Raw genomic sequence first — 20,039 nt, forward strand, 5'->3', positions numbered from 1 at the left:
CTAAATAATATTCACTTGTCATCACTGATGCATCTGTATTCTAATTTTACATTTTATTAATGCTTTAGAATCCATTTTCAATGGAATTTTTTTCACATTTGTTTTCAAATGTCAAATTTCCATTTTTTTATATTATGTAATTTTAAAATGTGATATTATTTTACTATGTGTTAGAATAGTATGTTCCTCATTTCAACACTTTTATGTCATTTCAGTGCAAAGTTAAATGAAGTAAGAGGTGATTGTTTTATAGTGAAGCCTGTTGTTTTTGTATTATATATGTAAAATACCATTTATTTTTGGTATTATAAAATGCCTCCCTTTCTTCCTGGAGTTAAAATAGGTGAAGGAAAGAGTGATTAATGAGTAGGCTAACGTTTGTCTTCTAAGAACTTAAAATATTTTGATAGGAATTGTTTTTTGCCTGCTTTTTGTATTGTTTGATATGATATGATTTTGTATTGTTTGATATGATTTAGGGTTTCTCCTGGGATAGGAGCATTTGCAGCTATTTTATTTATTTATTTTTCTAGGGAGATGCTGTTTTTCCAGCAGCTCAGTTAAGGGAGAACTTAGCTTGTCTCTGTTTCTTGATTCCTCTTCAATTTCTGTTTGCAAACCAAGACTTGTGTTTGGAGAACTCTATTGTACTGAGCCTAAGTCATTTTTGATCTATAACAAGAACATGCATTTTCACATGTCAACCGGATTTGTGGACCAGTAAAGTTCTTTCACGAGGTAAGCATATATTTATTCAAAATATATATTTTAAGATAGAATACTCTCAATACCCTTACCATAGTAATGTGTTCCATAGATTTTTGTACAAAAAAAATGTATGTGTGTTTGTGTACTTCTGCCAAATTTAGATTGAAGACTCCTTCAGGGAATAGTGTTGGCCAACCAACACAGTTACTCAGTTTCCTGATCTGTTTCTGTCCTACCTCCTGCTTTTAGTCACCAGTTTCCATTCTTTCCCCTTTGTCCATTGTTTTTCTTCGCAGTTAGCTGAGTCTTCAGGGTGTCTTTTAAAAATGTTTTCCCACCAGCAGACTTTAGCATTTTCCTTAGAGAATCTTTTTGTATCCATAGGCCTTTTATTTTCTTTTCTCCACTCCCCACTCCCCCACCATTTCTTAAAGAAGTAGGAAATTAGAATGATTGAACTTAGAGTTGGAGGTATATCAGATAGATAACATTCACAATTTTTTTCCTTATTACAACCCATAGTAAGGAATAAAATGTACATTTATGAGCCGAGTCCTATAGGTATAAATGAAATTGAAACAAAAATTTAATTCTTACGCCAACTACCTGGGATGTGCTGTATGCTATATTATATTCTTTGTATATTTTATTTAATGCTTCCTGGTATGTGTCACTTATGCAGTTTCAGAAACCCAGCTTTAGATCACTTGAATGTTTGTTCATCACTGATTTGTTGGGGGAGTAAAATAAATGAGACAGTTTCTTTTCTGCCTCAGTGAATCTGCCTTTTCTTTTGTCTCTTCTGTGCTTCTCATTTCTTTCCCCATTCAATATAAGCTATCAAATGACTTAGAGAACTGGGTAACTGCTGGGAAACACCACAGTCCTTACTGGGTTCTTTTGTAATAAGAACATAAGCACAAGTACTGAGATCTCACAATTTTAAAGAAGAATAAATTTTTGATATAATCGTGTCTTTTTAGTAGGGTGTATATTTCTTTATTCTCTTCTTGTTTGTTTTGTCTGTCTAAATTGTATGTGCATCCTGATGCCCTCAAATCATTCTTAGTTTGAAACATGTTTAACTTTTTACATCCTGAATATCAAGTTAGAATAACCCAGATCCTTTCCCAAAGTGATCTCTTCTAGTACCCATTCCCATTTTATTTAACATTTGTATCTTTTTAATAAATTGAAGGCATTTTTTCCTGATGTATAAAAATAATATTTTTTATTAGAAAGTTTGGTAAATACAGAAAAACATAAAGAGGATAAAAATTATCCCTAATCCTTGCTGGGCATGGTGGCTCACACCTGTAATCCCAGCACTTTGGGAGGCCGAGGTGAACAGATTGCTTGAGCTCAAGAGTTGGAGACCAGCCTAGGCAACATAGCAAATCCCTGTCTCTGTCGAAAAAATAAATGTTGGCCAGGCGCAGTGACTCACGCCTGTAATCCCAGCACTTTGGGAGGCTGAGGTGGGTAAAATACGAGGTCAGGAGTTCGAGACCAGCCTGGCCAACATGGTGAAACCCTGTCTCTACTAAAAATACAAAAAACTAGCCGGGCGTCGTGTCAGGCACCTGTAATCCTGGCTACTCATGAGGCTGAGGCAGGAGAATCTCTTGAACCCGGGAAGTGGAGGTTGCAGTGAGCTGAGATCATGCCACTGCACTCCAGCCTTGCATCTCAAAATAAATAAATACGTAAGTCAACTTAAAAAAATAAAAAAATTATTTTGAATCCTATCATACAGAGATGAACTGATATACCATTTAAAAAATGATGTTTATTACATTTAATTTTACTTGAATTTAACAGAGGAAAAAAAAACCCTGAAATGAGGCTTAAAGAATTATTGAACCTCATATACGTTCCCCTACCCCAACACCATAAATATTAGTTTCTAAGAGCCTTCCAAAGTTAAATAACATTATGAACATCTTTGGAAATCTTTACTCTGGAAATAAGAAAATAGAAAGAGTGAACTGAAAGCAGAATATCTTTTATGTTAAGATAATCTATTGAGGTGAAATTTATATAACACAGAATTCACCATTTTGAAGTGAACAGTTCCGTGGCGTTGAGTACACTGACAGTGTTGTGCAACCTTCCACCTCTGTCGAGTTTGGAACATTTCCATCGTGCCAAAGTAAAGTACCTTACCCATTTAGCAGTTCGTCTTCATTCTGTCTTAGCCCTAGGCTCTGACATCCATCAATCAGCATTCTGTCTCTATGGATTTATGTGTTCTGTATATTTAATGTGAATGTAATCATAAAATATGTGACGTTTTGTGGGTGGCTTCTTTCATTTAACATAATATTTCAAATTTTTATTCATGTTGTAGCACTTATTATTACTTCATTACTTTTCTTGGCTGAATGCTAGTCCATGTGTTTATCCATTTATTCATTCATACACATTTTCTTTGCTTCTACTTTTTGGTTACTCTGAATAGTGCTGCTCTAAACATGTGAACCTGTTTGAGTACCTATTCTCTGTTCATATGGGTATGTACCTAGGAGTGGAATTGGTAGGTCATATTGTAATTCTATGTTTAACTTTTTGAGGAACCATCAAACTGTTTTCCATGGTAGTTGCGTCATTTTACATTCCTGTCAGCAGTGTATGAGGGTTCTACTTTCTTTGAGACAGTCTTGCTCTGTCGCGTGGGCTGGAATGCAGTGGCGCAATCTTGGCTCACTGCAGCCTCCGTCCCCCAGGTTCAAGCGATTCTCCTGCCTCAGCCCCCTGAGTAGCTGGGACTACAGATGCATGCCACCATGCCCGGCTAATTCTTTGTATTTTTAGTAGAGACGGGGTTTTTCCATGTTGCCAAGGCTGGTCTTGAACTCCTGAGCTCAGGCAGTCTGCCCACCTTGGCTTCCCAAAGTGTTAGGATTACAGGCATGAGCCATCGCACCCAGCTGGGTTCCACTTTCTCTACATTTTGCTAACACTTAGTATTTTCCATTTTTTTTTTTTGATTATCAGGATATCTTATGATACCGATAAATGACTTTTAACAAAGTAGTGATTATATATTTCTTACATATTTAAGTAATTTATTTCTCTTATTTTTTTGAGATTGGGTGTCACTCTGTCTCCCAGGCCAGAGTGCAGTGGCATGATCTCAGCCCACTGCAACCTCTGCCTCCTAGGCACGAGCAATCCTCTTACCTCAGCCTCTCAAATAGCTGGGACCTCAAGCATGAGCCACCATACCTGGCTAATTTTTGTATTTTTTGTAGAGACAGGGTTTTGCCATATTGCCCAGGCTGGTCTTGAACTCCTGAGCTCAAGTGATCCACCTACCTTGGTCTCTTAAAGTGCTGGGATTATAGGCATAAGCCACCATGCTTGGCCTGTATTTTATTTCTTATTTAACAATTATATTTCTTATATAGTAATTTATATCATTTCAGACTATCATTCAGTTCTATTTTCTCTCCAGAATTACCTGACCAGTGAACATATTTTTGCCAGAATAAAAGGTTTCTTTCTTTTCTTCATTTGCTCAAAATCTTCTATTTTCTTTCACATTTGTATCATGTTTTTTTTTTTGCTTTTTGATATATGTGTAGTTTTTTTAATCAGAGTTTTAAATTGCCATTCTTTTTGTTTAATGCTCATAATAGATTTATGCCTATATTTTTTTTTTTTGATAGCGTACTACAGTTGTATTTTGGGCTCCTAAATCATAAAATAACATTTTGGTAAAGTTATTTACACTCTTTTTGAAGACATTTCTCAACCTCAACCTCCTATTTAAATATAAACCAGAGCTTCCTTGTTCTTTTGCTGGCATGTCTTTCGGAGATTTCTTTTCACTATACTACTGAGTTAGCTGTACTGTTTTTTTATATCCCATTTTTGTCATCATCCATAGATTCCTTTAACTACAACTTCAGAAAGGCTAAATGGGAGATGAAATCTCTGAGTTGTGTATGTTAGAAAAATTTTCTCTTTTATTTTCACAGTTGGTTGATGATTTAGCTGGGTATATGTTTCTAGTTTAAAGTGATTTTCCTTTGAACTTTGAAAGCTTTGCTTTAATTTTTTCTACTATCCATTATTCCTCCTGAGAAATTTGAAGCCAGTCTTACTCATTGAGAACTGTTTTAGGAGCTATCACACTGAAAACAAAATGGATACAAATCCTTAACTTGATTAAGCTTACATTAAGCATAAATAAAAAAAAATGTAGTACCTTAGATAGTGATTCTGTGAAGGAAAATAAAGCAGCCAGTGGGAGATAGAGAGTTTGGAGTATAGGGAGAAGAATGGAAATTTTAGATAGAGTGGTCAAGGAAAGCCTCACCGATAAGGTAACATGTGAGTAAAGACCTGAAGGAGGTGAGAGAGTGAGGTGAAGGATCACGAAGTACAAAGGTCCTGAGGCAGGAATATTTATGATGCATTCACAGAACAGCCTCAAGGTCAGTGTGGCTGCAGCAAAGTGAGTAGAGAGTAGTAGGGAGTAAATAGAGATGTAACTGAGAATCTAGGTCTTTTAAGGACTTATATTTAGATTTCATTTTGAATGAGATGGGGATCCATTAGTGAGTGTCATCATCTGCTTTGTAGTTTAAAAGAAATACTGGCTGCCAGCTTGAGAATAGATTTTAAGGGAGCGAGGGCAGAAGCAGAGAGATCATGTAGAAGATTCCAGGTGAGACATAATTTTGGTTTGAATAACAGTATTTGCTAATGGATTGGATTTGAGTTATGCAAGAAAGAGATGAGTCAAGAATGACTCCAAGAGTGTTTGGCCTGAATAACAGAAAAGATAGAGAGCTTCATTTAATGAAGAAGGGGAAAATTATATTATAAAAGGAGTACATTTCTGGGAGAAGATCTGGAGTTTTGTTTTGAATATAAATTGGAGATGTCTATCTGGTAGAGAGGTCAAGGAGGCAGTTAAACACATTGGTCCAGAATTCAGTAAAGAGGTCTGAGATGAAGGAAAAACTGGAAGTTGTTAATTGTAGATGGTATTTAAAGGTATATATTAGTCCATTTTCATACTGCTATGAAGAAATACTTGAGACTAGGTAATTTATAAAGAAAAAGTGGTTTAATGGACTCACAGTTCACATGGCCGGGGAGGTCTCACAATCATGGCGGAAGGCAAAGAAGGAGCAAAGACCTGTGTTACATGGCACAGGCAAGAGAGTGTGTGCAGGGGAACTGTCCTTTATGAAACCATGAGATCTCATGAGACTTACTTACTATCACAAAAACAGCGTGGGGAAAACCCTCCTCCATGATTCAATTACTTCCCACCAGGTCCCTCCCATGACACGTGGGGATTATGGGAGTTACAGTTCAGGATGAGATTTGGGTGGGGGCACAGCCAAACCATATCAAGATGTAACATTGATGCAGTACAGTAAATATAGATAGAGAAGACTTAAAATGCTAGCCTTGGGGCACCTTTAGTAAAGGAGTTAGGAGAAAAAGAGGAATTAGTAGAGGTGGCTAGAGAAGAAAACACAGTGAGGTTAAGAGGAAAACTCACTGGTCTTTCAGAATATCTGAAAGTGATGTAAATGTTTGAAGGAAGAGTGGAAATCTTATTTATAGGTGAAGTTAAAGATGGACAATTCAAGGGAGAGTGGGAGGAGAAACAGGTGGCAGCTTAAGGGGGAAGTTGGAGTGAAGAGAGGATTTTTTTAAATAGGAGAGAAATAGCATACTAATGGGAGTGCTCCAATAGAGAGGAATAAACTGATGATGCAAGAAAGAGTGGAAAATTGTTAAAGCAGTGTGTACAAGTAGAGAGATCACCGTAAGTAGCAGCATGGATGGTTTATTCTTAATAAGAGGGAAGGCAGAGCATATCGGCACAGATCCATTGTTAAAAAGCATTTGGTTGATCTTTGTACTATCTCCAGGATATATTACGTACAAGAAGCATCATGATTAGTTGCTTCCCACTTCTTTAGGCTTCTTCTGTAATTCTCCTTTGTGGTTTTTTTCTTTAACAATGTAATGTATGGTGGTTCCTAGTTTAGGAATTCTGTGTTTAAAAAAAAATTCTGTTAATGGAATTAAGGTATACAGTGGGCATTTATGAATTATATACCTGTTGATTTTTTTTAAAGTTTCAAGTTTGTAAATATTTCTGTAAAATGCTCTGGAGAACCATCAAGCTACAGTTAATAGTAGAAACAGGGCCATCAAAATCCTTTTTTATACCAGGTTGGGGAGTTTATGGTTCAAATTCACTTACCAGAAAATGATAAAGTACTTCATGGCCTGGATTGCTTGAACAAGGGTGAAATGGTAATTGTAAAAAATCTATGGATGCCAAGTGTCTATTATTCTTTGTGATTCATATTTCTCCTGGTCACATCAGCCCCAGAGCACACTTGATAAATATGGGATACAATAATGGCATTAGAATACTCACATTTTCCTGTTGGTATAATGTGATCTCTGCTGTCTCTCTCAACAGTGTTGCCCTTCTTACCCATTCTTGCTCAAGTTCCTAGCTCTCTATAGTGATATAGTAGTTCCCTCTTTTCTGTGGTTTTGCTTTCTGTGGTTTTACTTATGGCAGGTACTCAGCTAACTGGAGAATTACTTTTAAAATAATGTATCCTTTATAAGAAGGTTTGCTTTTTTAAATTGGATGATGTGAGGAAAATTCTTTTTTTTTTTGGGCAAATTGTGAATGTTTTTAGGTTTTCACTATATGTGTAGTAGACATAGCTGCCACTTTTGTGATAAAGTGATAAAAATAGCGAAGTGTAGGAAATACGAAATTTGTTTCACCTTCTCTTCCTCTTACTCATTTTTACAAGGGCTTAATGAACAGTGAAATTGACCAACAGTTTCACCTCCTTTTCCTTGCAGTTCTGGTAGTCTCTTGTGGCACTTAGTACACCTGAAAGAAGTAGCAGGAAAATTGACAAATTGGAAGGGAGAATTATATGAACATATGATCAGACAAATAGAAAATTAACCCATAATAATTGAAAGATGGCTGTATTTCTAATTTACATTCACCTGTGTAAAACACATTTGTCAAATATTTCTATTTTACGTAGAAATTTGAAGTTTTTACTTCAGATTACTCTCACTTCAGGAGTATTTGGGTTTGTACTAGTTTGTAGTGTGAACAACTGACCCATTTAGAGGGAATTAAAAAAAACTTTTTAATTTGTAATAATTTGACAATTATGCCACTAACATTATACTTATTAATGAGACAGAATAAGATTTCAGTTCTTAAAAATATGTGCCCCACATTTTATAAGTGGTATGAACAATAATTTTGCCTCAACTTAAGAATTACTTACTTTATTAAGTATACTAGTAAACATTGGCTGAAGATTCTTTGAAAACCCAAATTATTTGGAATATATTTGAAACCTCTGCTCTTATGTACTTCTGTTCAGAATATTTCAGGGTTTTGGATTATTTAGGCTTAGAAGTTTGGAGTTTACAATTTCTGTCTTCTAAAGACTTAGAAATATGTTAGCATTATTGGAACCAAATAGTTTTACCCACATAATTGCCATTCAGCTTTAGCAATGTGGAATAAAACTTACTGAAATAAATCTTTATTTCCTATGTGAAATATCCATTTAAAATGTTTTTTACCTGATGAGCATGTATTTTAATTCTTAAATTAGAACAGAGGAAATGAAGTATTTCTGTAGCTAGGGGAGATTGTCAGCTCAAGTTCAAGAGTATGATGTTTGATATTAGGCCAAGGTTATTTTCCAAGTTTTAAAAAATGTTTATTTTGTAAAATACAGGTGCTTTCACTATATCTTATGTGTTAATCTAATTTCCCATTGAAGTCACCGATTAAAGGGAATTCTGTACCAGTAGGGTTCTAAAACCTTGACATTATTTTAATCTGATAACAAATGCGTTTAAGTTCATGTTCTTTCAGTTGTTGGCAACAAATCTAAACCTGTATTTTTTGGATTTATGAGGATAAGTCCTTCTTTGGCAATCTTGTAGATTCCCAAGAGAATAGTTAAACAGTGATTAATCATTGTTTCTTCACTGAGTGTGCAGAAAAGAATGGAAAAGCTGCATTTCACACTTCTGAAGCAATTAATCCCCATGATCTTAGCCAGGTTTGTCTTGTAGATAAGTCGGGATACAAAACGGTACCTAATTTATCAATGTATGCATGCCATAAAGTATAAAACACACAATTTATTTCATATCATTTATAGTCAAATGTAAAAAAAAGAGTAACTTTGCCATATCCAAGAGTGTTTCCTACATTACCTTCATATAAACTAAGTACCAGAGATTACAATGGGATTCCTGTTTATTGTGCACATCTGGTGCAGTCACTACGCATTTTCTCATTCACTTGCTGGCATTTTTAGTGATTGTGGCATAAATCACCTTGCTAATCAGAAACATAAGTGACAGGAAGTCATCTCCTTTTTTTGAACAATGGGAAAAAACATATGGCTTCTTAGACAGTACTTGGCTGTTATACTATTTATGTGGCATTATATTCTGTATTTAGAATTTCATATTAATTGCAGTAGTTTGGTTGAAGGCATTGAACATTCAGGGTTTGTGGTCAGAGTATTTGTTTTATACCTCTTTCATAATAAATAAGCAAAAAAGGTAAAATTATATGCCTTGTATTTAGAAATTTTTAAAAATTTAATTCTCAAAGGGTAGTGAATATAATAACCTTTTATTCTTGGCTTTATGATACTTACCTATCTATTCCTCCCACTTTCATTTTTCTTATTATTGAGTGGCAGGAAAAGATTCGTTTTAAATGTATAAATTTCAAATGAAAATTAATTTGTTCAGATAAGTTTTTAAAAATTTCTAAATACAAAGGTGGGAAGAGTTACTGAGATTAAGGTGAGTTGAAGACAGTATATATTTAAAAATGCTTGTGTGGATGTTTACCTAGATCTGCACTGATACAATAATTCCAAGTTAAAAGTTAGTTTTTAATTATATCTATTTCAAAACACTGCACTGATCAGAGTAAATGTTACTGTCTTTAAAGTACTAAAATGTAAATTGATAGTTTGCTTTTGCATTTTTGGTGAATTGCTGTTTATTAGTTGGAATCGCTTTTTGCAGACACTACAACTTAAAGTAAAACTTTGTAAAACTCAAGAAATTTTTATATGCAGACTTTAAAGACTGCCTTCAGTGTCTGTGATAGAGGGCTTACTGTAGGTGTAGTTCCCCTCCCCACCCCCGCTTTCAATGGGTTGTAAATATAATAGCCTTTTACTCTTGACTTTATAATACTTACCTACCACTTTCATTTTTCTTATTATTCAGTGGCAAGAAAAAATTCCCTTTAAATGTGTAAATTTCAAATGAAAATTTGTTCAGAGAAATTTGTGACTTTTACAGTTTTTTCCTATATTACATATGATTATAAATTAGTGAGGTAAATTTATAACAAATATATCACAGTTCATTTCTCAAAATTTGTGTTATTTCTTTTTAAGTGTTCCCCTTGGGAAGACGTACACATATTCCATCAATCAAAGTACTTTTGGAATGCCTGTTTTTGAAATTTCTGTAGTGGAATTGATGTCTAACTGCCCAAAATGGGTACTTTGAAGGGAGACAAGATTCATTTTGTGTATACACGTGCTACTATTTTTCTTAAAAAAAAACCAGTCAATTGTCTTACACCCTTGTATACCTTATAGATAATTGGGCACTATGAATAGAAATACAGTTTTGAAAAACTACCTGGATTTTAAATAAATGGCCATATTTATCCATTTTGTTTTAGAAATCATCTATGATATTGTCTCAGGGACCACCTGCAGCAGGAGTCCACAAATTGAATAAATGCAACGTAAGGAGAGGATTTTTTTTTTCTGTTGTTGCTTGTTTCAAAAATGCTACTATCCAGATTCTCTATTAAGGTATATTGTGCTATTTTAAATATTATAGTTATAACTGAATAAAGACCTTCTTTCTAGATTAAAATTATCCAGTGCTTAGAATTGACCGAAATCTGTACTTTACTGCCTGACTTCTTGGCTGGTCTTACTTCCTTCATGCTCTTAAAACCTCCATCACCTCTCACCCCCCATCATTTTTTTAAGATTGAGGTGTATTTATTGTAGAGATCAATTTAAAAGCAATACAATCTTAAACACATGTATACGTGTTTCCTTTTTCTTCATCAAAATGTAAAAATTCTAGGAGGATTGGATATTAAAATCCAAGAATAGGCAATTTAAGGGATGGCTAAGAGTATCAAAATAAATGAGGAAAAATAAAGAGTTCTATTCTTAGTAACTGAACATTTTGGAATTTGTCAGTAATGGAACTTTGAGGAAAAAGAACTTGATGAGAAAAATATATTAACCTAAAGTATTTGCATATTCATTATGTTTACAAAGCCAGGAATTTAATTTCTAAATGTATATCAAATTTTGAATGAAATTGAAGTACCAGTGATGTTGATATTCACTGTACATTTAGTTTAAATGTTGGTTATATTTTTAGAGAATTTGCATTATTTTCTTTTAGTTCATTCTCTGTCTTATTTACATTCATAGTTTGTTGGTACATATTACCCTCCAAAGTAAATTCTGAACTGAGTACAGACCTTGCAAGAAAAGTTAATGTCCTTTTCTTATGTTCTCATGACATAAAGAACGAATCCTCCCCATCATAGGGATAACCTTACTAATAATTCCCAGCCAGGCAGGTTATTTCCTGCTGTTCATCTTTTCAGCCATCCCTTTCCTTCTTTGTGTTTATCCGGAAGTGGCTTTTGGAATGCCAGTAGAGGTGATGTGCCTACCAGTGGTGAATCTAGAGTGCCTTCTAGCCCCTGAAATACTGTGGGGTAGGTGGTATGACACTGTTGGCCTAATCAAACCAAAATTCACGTAAAAATGTTATTTGTGAACTTTTTCCAAGAAAGGGAGGCTTGAATTTCTAAATGGAAAAGGTATTTTGAATGGCATATGTAATTCAGAATTTTTAATTTTTTTTTTTTTTGAGACAATATTCACATTGTCGCCAAGACTGGAGTGCATGGTGTGATTAAGGCTCACTGCAGCATCAACCTCCAGGGCTCAAACCATCCTCCCACCTCAGCCCCCACTACAGGTACACATCACCATGCCCATCTAATTAAAAAATATTTTGTAGAGATGGAGTCTCAGAATATTGCCTAGGCTAGTGTCAAATCTCCTGGGCTCAAGCAGTCCTCCTGCCTTGGCCTCCCAAAGTGTTGAGATTACAGGCCTGAGCCATTGCACCTGGGATGTTGGAAATTTTTAATGGAGTATATTAAGTATGAGAAATATGGAACAAGCAAGGGTGTTTTGTGTTTAAATATTTCTGTCTTTTGTGGTAATGTTTAAGGCTCTTTCTGGGTAGCATGTTTTCAGTGTGGTCCTCACTTGTTTTTCCTGTAGCGATTCAGCCTTATCTGGGACATGGAGGCGAGTAGGGTTGGCCTGCCAGTAGTCTTTGATATGTAGGAACAGAAGTGAGTTTTTCCTAAGAAAAATCAAGAATAAAGTGGCAAACCTGGTGACACAGTCTCAGTTGTTAGCAAAGCAGCATTTCTAAATTCAGCCTGGGGTCTGTTTTGTTTTTTGGTCCAGAAATCTTATACTTGTGGAGATAGATGGCTGGGCTATGAGAAAATAAATCCGAAAGAACAAGAGAATCAGGAGAAGTATTATAAGATGCTTAGAGGCAAGCAACATGGCCCTTCCACTCTCTGAGAGACTAAGGCAAAGGGATTCTGTCTTCTTTGCCACAGTCCACGAATTAACTGTCATTTTGCAGACTCCACTGTGCTAACAGTGTTGGAAAGGTGTTGGGGCATCATGGTTGATAGCAGTGCTGCTTGGTAAAGCAGTCTTTAGAGCAGAGGGGAGGTTGGGTTCAGTGGGAGTGGGGATATATTGAAGAAGCTGCAGTGGTGCCCTGTTGGTGACAGTAGCGACCTATTATAATCAACAGTACAAAGCAGAGAGGGCAACAGATTCCTCAACGGGGGAACAGATGAGGCCCTCCCAAGCTTAATTTGGAGGCAATGGAAGCAGCAGACCTTAAATACCACACAGAGAGGCACAGGGATAGATGTACCATGGTAGGTGAGTGTTAGCTGATTGGTCTTTTTCAGTAACATGTGAGGTATTTCAAGATGATTCCCAGCAAAGTTCTGGGAGTACAGCTTAGAGAGGCCTTTCATTCTGCATTAAAGATAGAGGTGAGAACGACCAAGCAGAAATTACATTTATTTTGTAAAGTAATTTACAAATTTATTGAGCTACTAAAGGTCTTTCTTTTTCCCTTCCTTTTTAAACTTCTTTCCATGAAGTACTTTTTACGTACTGTGGCAGTGTTCTAGGTGCTGGATCAACAGAGTTAAAATATGATTCTTTCCAATAGGAGCTTGTAGTTTATAGAGGAAAGAGTGGTAGTTAAAAAATTAACATCTAATGTGATGAATAATGTGATAGATTAATGCATGGGAAACAGTGTACCTCAGAAGAAGGGTTCTTAAACCAGCTTGGAGGTCGCGATGGAGGATAGTTTCAAGGAAACTTCCCTGAGAGTGTGCAGGCTGAATGTATACGAAGAATATTGAAAAAAGACACTCTAGGCGGAGGGAAATACTGCCTGGGGTGGCCCAGAAATGGATACAAACCTAAAGTGTATTGAGGAACTGCAAGTAGTTTGGGTTTGCAAATTGAGTAAGAATGAGACCTGAGACTATAAATAGAAAGCCTATAGATTTTTGAAGAGTCTTGTGGGTTATACCAAAAATTTGGGCCTTTTTTTTTCCTAGAAGAGGAAAGAAGAATGAAAAATAGAAATAGTTTCAAATTGCAATGCTAGGCATTGTGTTCTACTACAGGAATTTAAGCCAAGGAGAGGTGAGATCAGATTGTTAGAAAGAACACTTATGTGAAATTTAGCAATTAAGATAAGAGGCAAAATTCAAGAGCCCAGATACTTACAAGGAGACTTTACACTAAATTAAGTCAGGGTCAGAGGTAAGGGAGAAGAAGGGACTAAATTGATCATATCTAGCAGCTGATTGCATCTGAGAAGACCCGAAAGGAAATACTGGCATTTGACCTGCATGAGAGGTTGGTTGATAATGCCATCCCTACAAGAGAATACAAGAGGAGCAATTTGAAAGGGGAGAGAATGACTTCAGTTTGGACATCTTATTGATTAAAGATAGGAGATGGTTGAATGTATGGATCTCTCAAGGCCAGGAGATGAGTTACTGTAAGAGATATGTACATGGAATCACTAACATAAACGCTGGCATCAACTTATTTAAAAATTATGTGCTAAGCATTTCCCAAGCATAGTGTTTGGCATTGATAGAACAAAGATGAATAAGTGTATTTGATGGGTATCTAAGGTTGCCTAGGGATTATAGGTAGAGATAAGGAGAAGTCCTTGGATAAATTGACTACTATCAAGCCAAGTGGTGGGAAAAGAGAAACTTGTCCAAGAGATGAAGGAAGGAAACAGTGAATAATGATATGCCTGAATGCAGAGCTGGAGACAACAACACGACAGTGTGATAAATAGAGGGGTCAGAAGTGAAGTGCCAAAAGTGGTCGTCGAATTTGACATCTCTATGTAATGTGCCTTGGTAAGCAATTGGAGTGGAGTGGTTTGAAGCAAAAATCAGCCCACAGGGTAGTTGATATATAAATGGGACATGAAGCATTATAGACTATCAGTGAAAGGTACTATGTTACTATTATCTGAAGAGCTGACTGTCAGAGGGAGACACAGAGCAGCAGAGGTTTGTTGTTCTTGATTTAGGGGAGACTTCAAAGTGTTTATATATTGGTGAAAAAGGCCCAGAAGGGAGAGAGAGAGGTTGATGTTATGGGAGAGAAAGTAAGTTAAAATGGTTAAGTTTGGAGCAATGTATATGAAAAGATGGAAAAGATTTGGACTTACTAGTGGAGGGATTAGTTTGTACAGGAGGAGGGCTCTTTTTTTTTTTTTAACTGAGAATGCAAGAAATATGAAAAATGTGGATTTGACATGACAATTCAGATCTCCCAGGAGGCAGATGCCAGTATGGAATTAGAAGCTTAAGAGATTTCTTGGGGGATAATCTTAGGAGGGTGAGAGAGAGAGAGCAGGAATAAGCAAGGAAAGCCTTCAGACTCATGTAGGTTCAACACCTGTGATAAGAGAGGAGTAAGGAAGATAGATTGGAGAGGAGGAACCTCAGATTGCAGTGCTGTTTTCAAAAAGTCCCAACCGAGACAATGGTGAGGGGATAATGCAGTAGACAGAACAAATTTTGCCTATTAGAGATGCCTTGTGTTGGCAGGAATGGTTTTTCCTGCAGCATCCCTGTTATTGTCTGGGAGCTGCATGGCCTTGTAAGATGTATGGAGAGAGTATGGCCTTGGCTTAAACACTACAGTGAATCCTGAAAGTGTGAAAGCTGTATATTGTCAGCTGACTATAATTCCTCACAGCATTTTGTCTCTTGAGTAGTACATCTCCTTGGCTGCCACAGTGGATGTCGGTGTTTTAGTTGGGTGAAAGGATCAAAGATGGAAGGAATTCCTGTTGGTCCAATATTTCCTCTGCCTTCAGGAAATTAGGTGTAGAGTAAGAGAAGGTGTGTGAGATTGTGAGTGTTGGAAGGTTTTCAGGACTTGATTAACATAGAGAAAGAGAGAGCAGTGGACTGGTGAGATATTAATTGAAATAGTAGCTCATAGAGTCTAAGATTGATAAGAAAGGAAATGAAACAAATAGGAGAATAAGAGATTTAAATTAAATGAAGTCAAAGAACTCGATTTTTCAATGCGCTTGAAAGTATTTGTACTGAGAGTTCAGGAATAAGAGAACTTAAGGATAGAGAGAATTGTGATTATAAAGTGGTATATTAGTTTAAGATTAATAGCCGAGCTGCACAAAATAGTGGTATTTTGAAATCCCATCATGTGAATTGAGAATAAAATGTTAGCAGCACAAAATGCTAATTATAGGTATGCATCATAGAATCACAGCCATAAATACCATGAAAAAGTACAAAGGTATTGTAGTTGCTTAGTTTTTGTAGTATAACTTTTCTGTAAAGTTAAGTTTCAGAGTCACTTGTAATAATCAAGTTTCTTGATTGACTAAATCTATTCATTGTCAGGGAATGCAAATTTTTTTCCTAGGATTTTGTTTTTTTATGTTATTTTTCTCAATTTCTCTTATAGCCTAAGAAAATATTTTAATGTTTTTGTATTTCTCAACTCTTTTGAGTCAAGCATGTTGCCCTCTCCTAAAGGATCTGTTTGTGTCTCTAAAAGTCACCTGATAGAAACATTAGAGAAGTGAAAAACCTCGAAAACCTGTATATCCAAACATAACTTTAACTGATTAAGGAAATGTAGCAGTATTAAATACATGTAAACAACTTTTCTGCAGTTCTCTCTTTGTAGAGGGGACTTAGAGGTTGCAACAATAACTTTAATAGTTACAATAATGTAATAAGATGGAAGGATGGAAGGATGAACAACTATATCGACATTATGATACTGCAGTACAATAAAATGTAATTGAAGATTCTAGATGATAGACATATGAGTGTGCAATGTAATTTTTTTCACCTTTTCTGTATATTTGAAAATATAATAAAATACTGAAAAGGTAGAATAACATCTGCAACTTTGAAATGCATTAAAAATAGGATGGTCTAGTAGATGTAGATAGGTAAGTGATACAATACATACAGTAAAATGTCAGTTGTAGAATCTAGGTAGTGGGTATGTGAATATTCACTGTAACATTCTTGTAACTTTTCTGAAAGTTTGAAAAATTTAAGAATAAAATGTTGTAGAAAATAGTGTTATAAACAGGTTTTCTAGTTAGAGATCTGAGTTATAGTTGTGTGACGTTAGGCAAGTTACTTAATCTGTGAGCCATGGTTTCCTCATCTGTGAAGTGGGAATAATGCCTAGTTTGTAAATTGTTTTGAGTGTTAGGGGAAAAAAAAATCTGTCAAGCTGCTGGCAAATGATAGACCTTTGATAATGCTTCTGATATATAATACTGAAACCATACACTTCAGATTTATATATTGTATCTTGGTTCTTGCTTACTGTTTTTAAAATTTCTGGATGTATGGGCCAGTTAACTTACTGGATGGAACTTGGGATAAGGTAAGGTCAAGGCCTCCACTTTCAGAGTCTGTATGTTTCATACTGGCTAAGTCTCTGAGAGTCACAGCTTGAGCTCTACTGATGGAAAGTTGAGACCATTCTCATACCAATGGTGGAACCTCTGACTTTCTAGTACCTGTAAAAAACACTTTTGATGTACCTTTTAAAATATTTTTATTTTGTAAATTGCTCATAAGTTCTCCAAAGTGAAGAGACTGTATATATGTCTTAATTGATAATTTGATGTGAATCTATGTATACCATATGTCACTGCTAGCTTTTTTGATGCATTAAGTTTTTTAGAATATATAGTAGGTGAAAATTCTATGTATTGCTAAATAAACATATTTATAACAAGTATTTATATATTTACAAATATATAAATATATATTGCTTAATAATCAGTAGTACTTTCTCTGTCAATGATGTTTTTCTTTTTTCCTAACAAAAGCCAGTTATCCTTTGGTTCCTTTTTAAGAAATAAAGTTGGATTTCTGGTTTGAGCTTCAGGCTCAAGTGCATTTATAATATACAGTCCTCTTGTTTTTTTATTTGCTCTGTTTCATATGCAGGGTGGATAAAAATTACTGAACTTTTTATATTTATGTAAATTTATTTAAAATTAAATTCAAATTTACTACCATATGCCTCATGGGCTAAACATAATATAGACTATTATAATCATTTATATAAATTGGTTTTAAAAACCAGTTCAATATGTTGAATCAATATGTCATGAATTTCATATCTATATAGTTGTCATCCTAGTAAATTCCATGACATGTACTTTTACAGCATACAGATTTTAAATAAAATTGAATAGACTTTTCTAGCCTGCATTATGGAGGAACTTCTGTTATCATCCAGTCGACTGATTTAATATTAGAAAAGAACCATGATGCTTAAATGTGAACCAGCCAGATTTTGTATATCTATCAAATCTTTTAGGATTGGGTTTTTATCTTTCAGTGATATTTGCTGATTATTCTCTGTTTGCAGATTTTTAGATGATGTAGGATAACATGAAAATAAATATTTAGTTCAAGAGGTTATTCAGAGACTGCCCTTGTTCTCTTTCTGTGGGTATTTGCCCGTGTATGGCTACAAATCTTTATGAAACATTAGGGTAATTACAAGGCATCTTTAAACCCATGTACCTGTATATTTTGTCAATTAATGAAGAGTAAAAGCACATCTTATGTGGTATGCAGGGCAGATCTGTGACTTTTTTGAAATTAAAATGCATCAACATTCAGATAGTTGTGGAGCAGTGGTTTATTAGGAATACCAAATGCTGTATAGCTACATGAGTAAACATTTAAACATGAGTAAAACTTGGGCAATTTTAAGATAGAAAGAAGAGATAAAAGGAAATATTGGGAGAAGAAAACAGGCAATATATAATGTTATATGTTAATATTATATGTGTTATCCTTGAGCAAAAACCTAGAACAATAGTAATGAATTATAAAATATTAAATGTTTCCTAATGCCAATACAGAACAAAAAGTTCCTTTTTATTCTTAAAAGATCTTCTTATGATTTAAATTTTAATTACTTAAATTCTGGTAAAAATTTCAAATAAAGGAGATTTAGTATAATCAACTTACATATTTGTCATTGACTTTGAATCTTAACCAGTGCAATATCCTAGTTTTACTGTGAAATTATAAAAATTAGTTCTTTTATTAGTAAAATTTAATGGTTATACTACTGAATGCTTAACAAAATAATATTTAATATATAAACAAAAGCAGTTTCCACCACCTCTTTGACAGTGTTCTCTTTTTGTAACCAAACTATGTTAATGTGGTTGACCTGCAGTTAGTCTTTATGGTTATAAAGAATTAGAATAATCTATTTTTAAAGAGTAATATATACCTTTCTAGCAACCTCTCTGTCATTCATTTGCTAAATATAAATTAGTAGTGAAAATATACATGTATTTTATATTCTTAGAGAATTTTTCCTAAGCAATTGCCTGTTAGGGTCATTTGTTCTGAAATATTATTCCTCCTACATTCAAAAATAAATGAAAAATGTGGGAGGGTGTTCACCTTTTACGTTGCCATTCTAAATGCTTGCTAGAACATTATTATCAAAGCCTGTGATGCTCTCTGAAGAGAAGAGTTAGGAAGGAATGCAGAATTAGTATACTCTTGTTGTTTTGATTTAGTAGGTCAGAGTTTTTAATTAGTTTTGTGTAACCTGAGAATTTTATACCTGGATGCTTATTCTTGTATATCTTTTGGTCTTTTATACTTGTGTGGTTCTTACCTTGTCATATATAGGTATATTTTGTTTATTTAGAACAATTTCTAATTGTCTTCAGAAAGCATCAAAGACTGAAGACTAGGTAATTTATTTTCAATGTGTAGTATTAACTGCTGCACTGTATATACATTTTATATTTGTGTCAGGAAAGGGTTGCAGAGGGGTGCTTTAGAACCACCTTTTCAGCTCTAAATAGCTATTGTGTACATATGGTAAGGTACTGCTGCTTAACAATTAGTAACTGCTTTGATGAAACTAAATTACATGTTTAAGTTCCCATCAGGAAGTCGCTTCACATATCTGTATTAATGTATTCAAGGCTCGAGAAGGAAAGTTAATTTTCCAGCTTAAATATTTAATTCAAGCTTAAAATTTAGTCTGTAATTAGAGCTCCCAAATGGCAGGAACATGGAGTATTTGTCCATTTTAATTAGATTGTTGTTTACCTATTAATTATATATCATATCTTGTCATATAGTTTTGATGGTAACAGATGGTGCTAGGAGTTAGTAAGGGTTTGAACAAAATAAGATTCCACATGATTTATTAAGTTGCACTTTATTAGTGAGTGGTCTGCTTTAGTCAGGTTATTCTCCCAAATAAGGACTGTGAAACATTTCACTAATTTTGGTAATTATTCTTTTGTGGACTCTTAAGAAATATTGAGCATAAAAAGTCTGAGATGAGAGATGTCTATTTAGAAACAAAATGAATGTCTTGAGGCATCTTTATATTTAAGGAATATGTATTACCAAATCATATAATTGGTGTGAAGTTTAGTGTATTTTGGTAGGACAATGTTAGGGAAGCAAAATTTCATTTATTGGTAAAAATGTAGGCATAGGGAATGTTTTATATATGTATACAAAATTATGATTTAGGATAGGAAAATAATAAGAT

The 20,039-nt window shown here is 34.6% G+C and overlaps 1 protein-coding gene across 50 annotated transcripts in view; it reads left to right on the plus strand.

Annotated features, from left to right (window-relative positions):
* The window catches only part of TBC1D5 (TBC1 domain family member 5), a 599,895-nt gene that overhangs the window by 155,541 nt on the left and 424,315 nt on the right, over window positions 1-20,039 (plus strand). For 15 of the 50 annotated variants that reach the window (XM_063662139.1, XM_054482836.2, XM_063662129.1 and 12 more), the window contains one exon: window positions 534-738. The exons of 30 other annotated variants lie outside the window; for them this stretch is intronic. The gene's annotated coding sequence lies outside the window, so the exon portion shown is untranslated. Of the gene's footprint in view, window positions 1-533; window positions 739-10,471; window positions 10,538-20,039 lie in introns of all 50 variants that reach the window. 5 more of the 50 variants (XM_063662150.1, XM_063662132.1, XM_063662142.1 and 2 more) reach the window with 2 other exon arrangements.

This window comes from Pongo pygmaeus, chromosome 2 (genome assembly GCF_028885625.2).
Source record: "Pongo pygmaeus isolate AG05252 chromosome 2, NHGRI_mPonPyg2-v2.0_pri, whole genome shotgun sequence".
Lineage (NCBI taxonomy): Eukaryota > Metazoa > Chordata > Mammalia > Primates > Hominidae > Pongo > Pongo pygmaeus.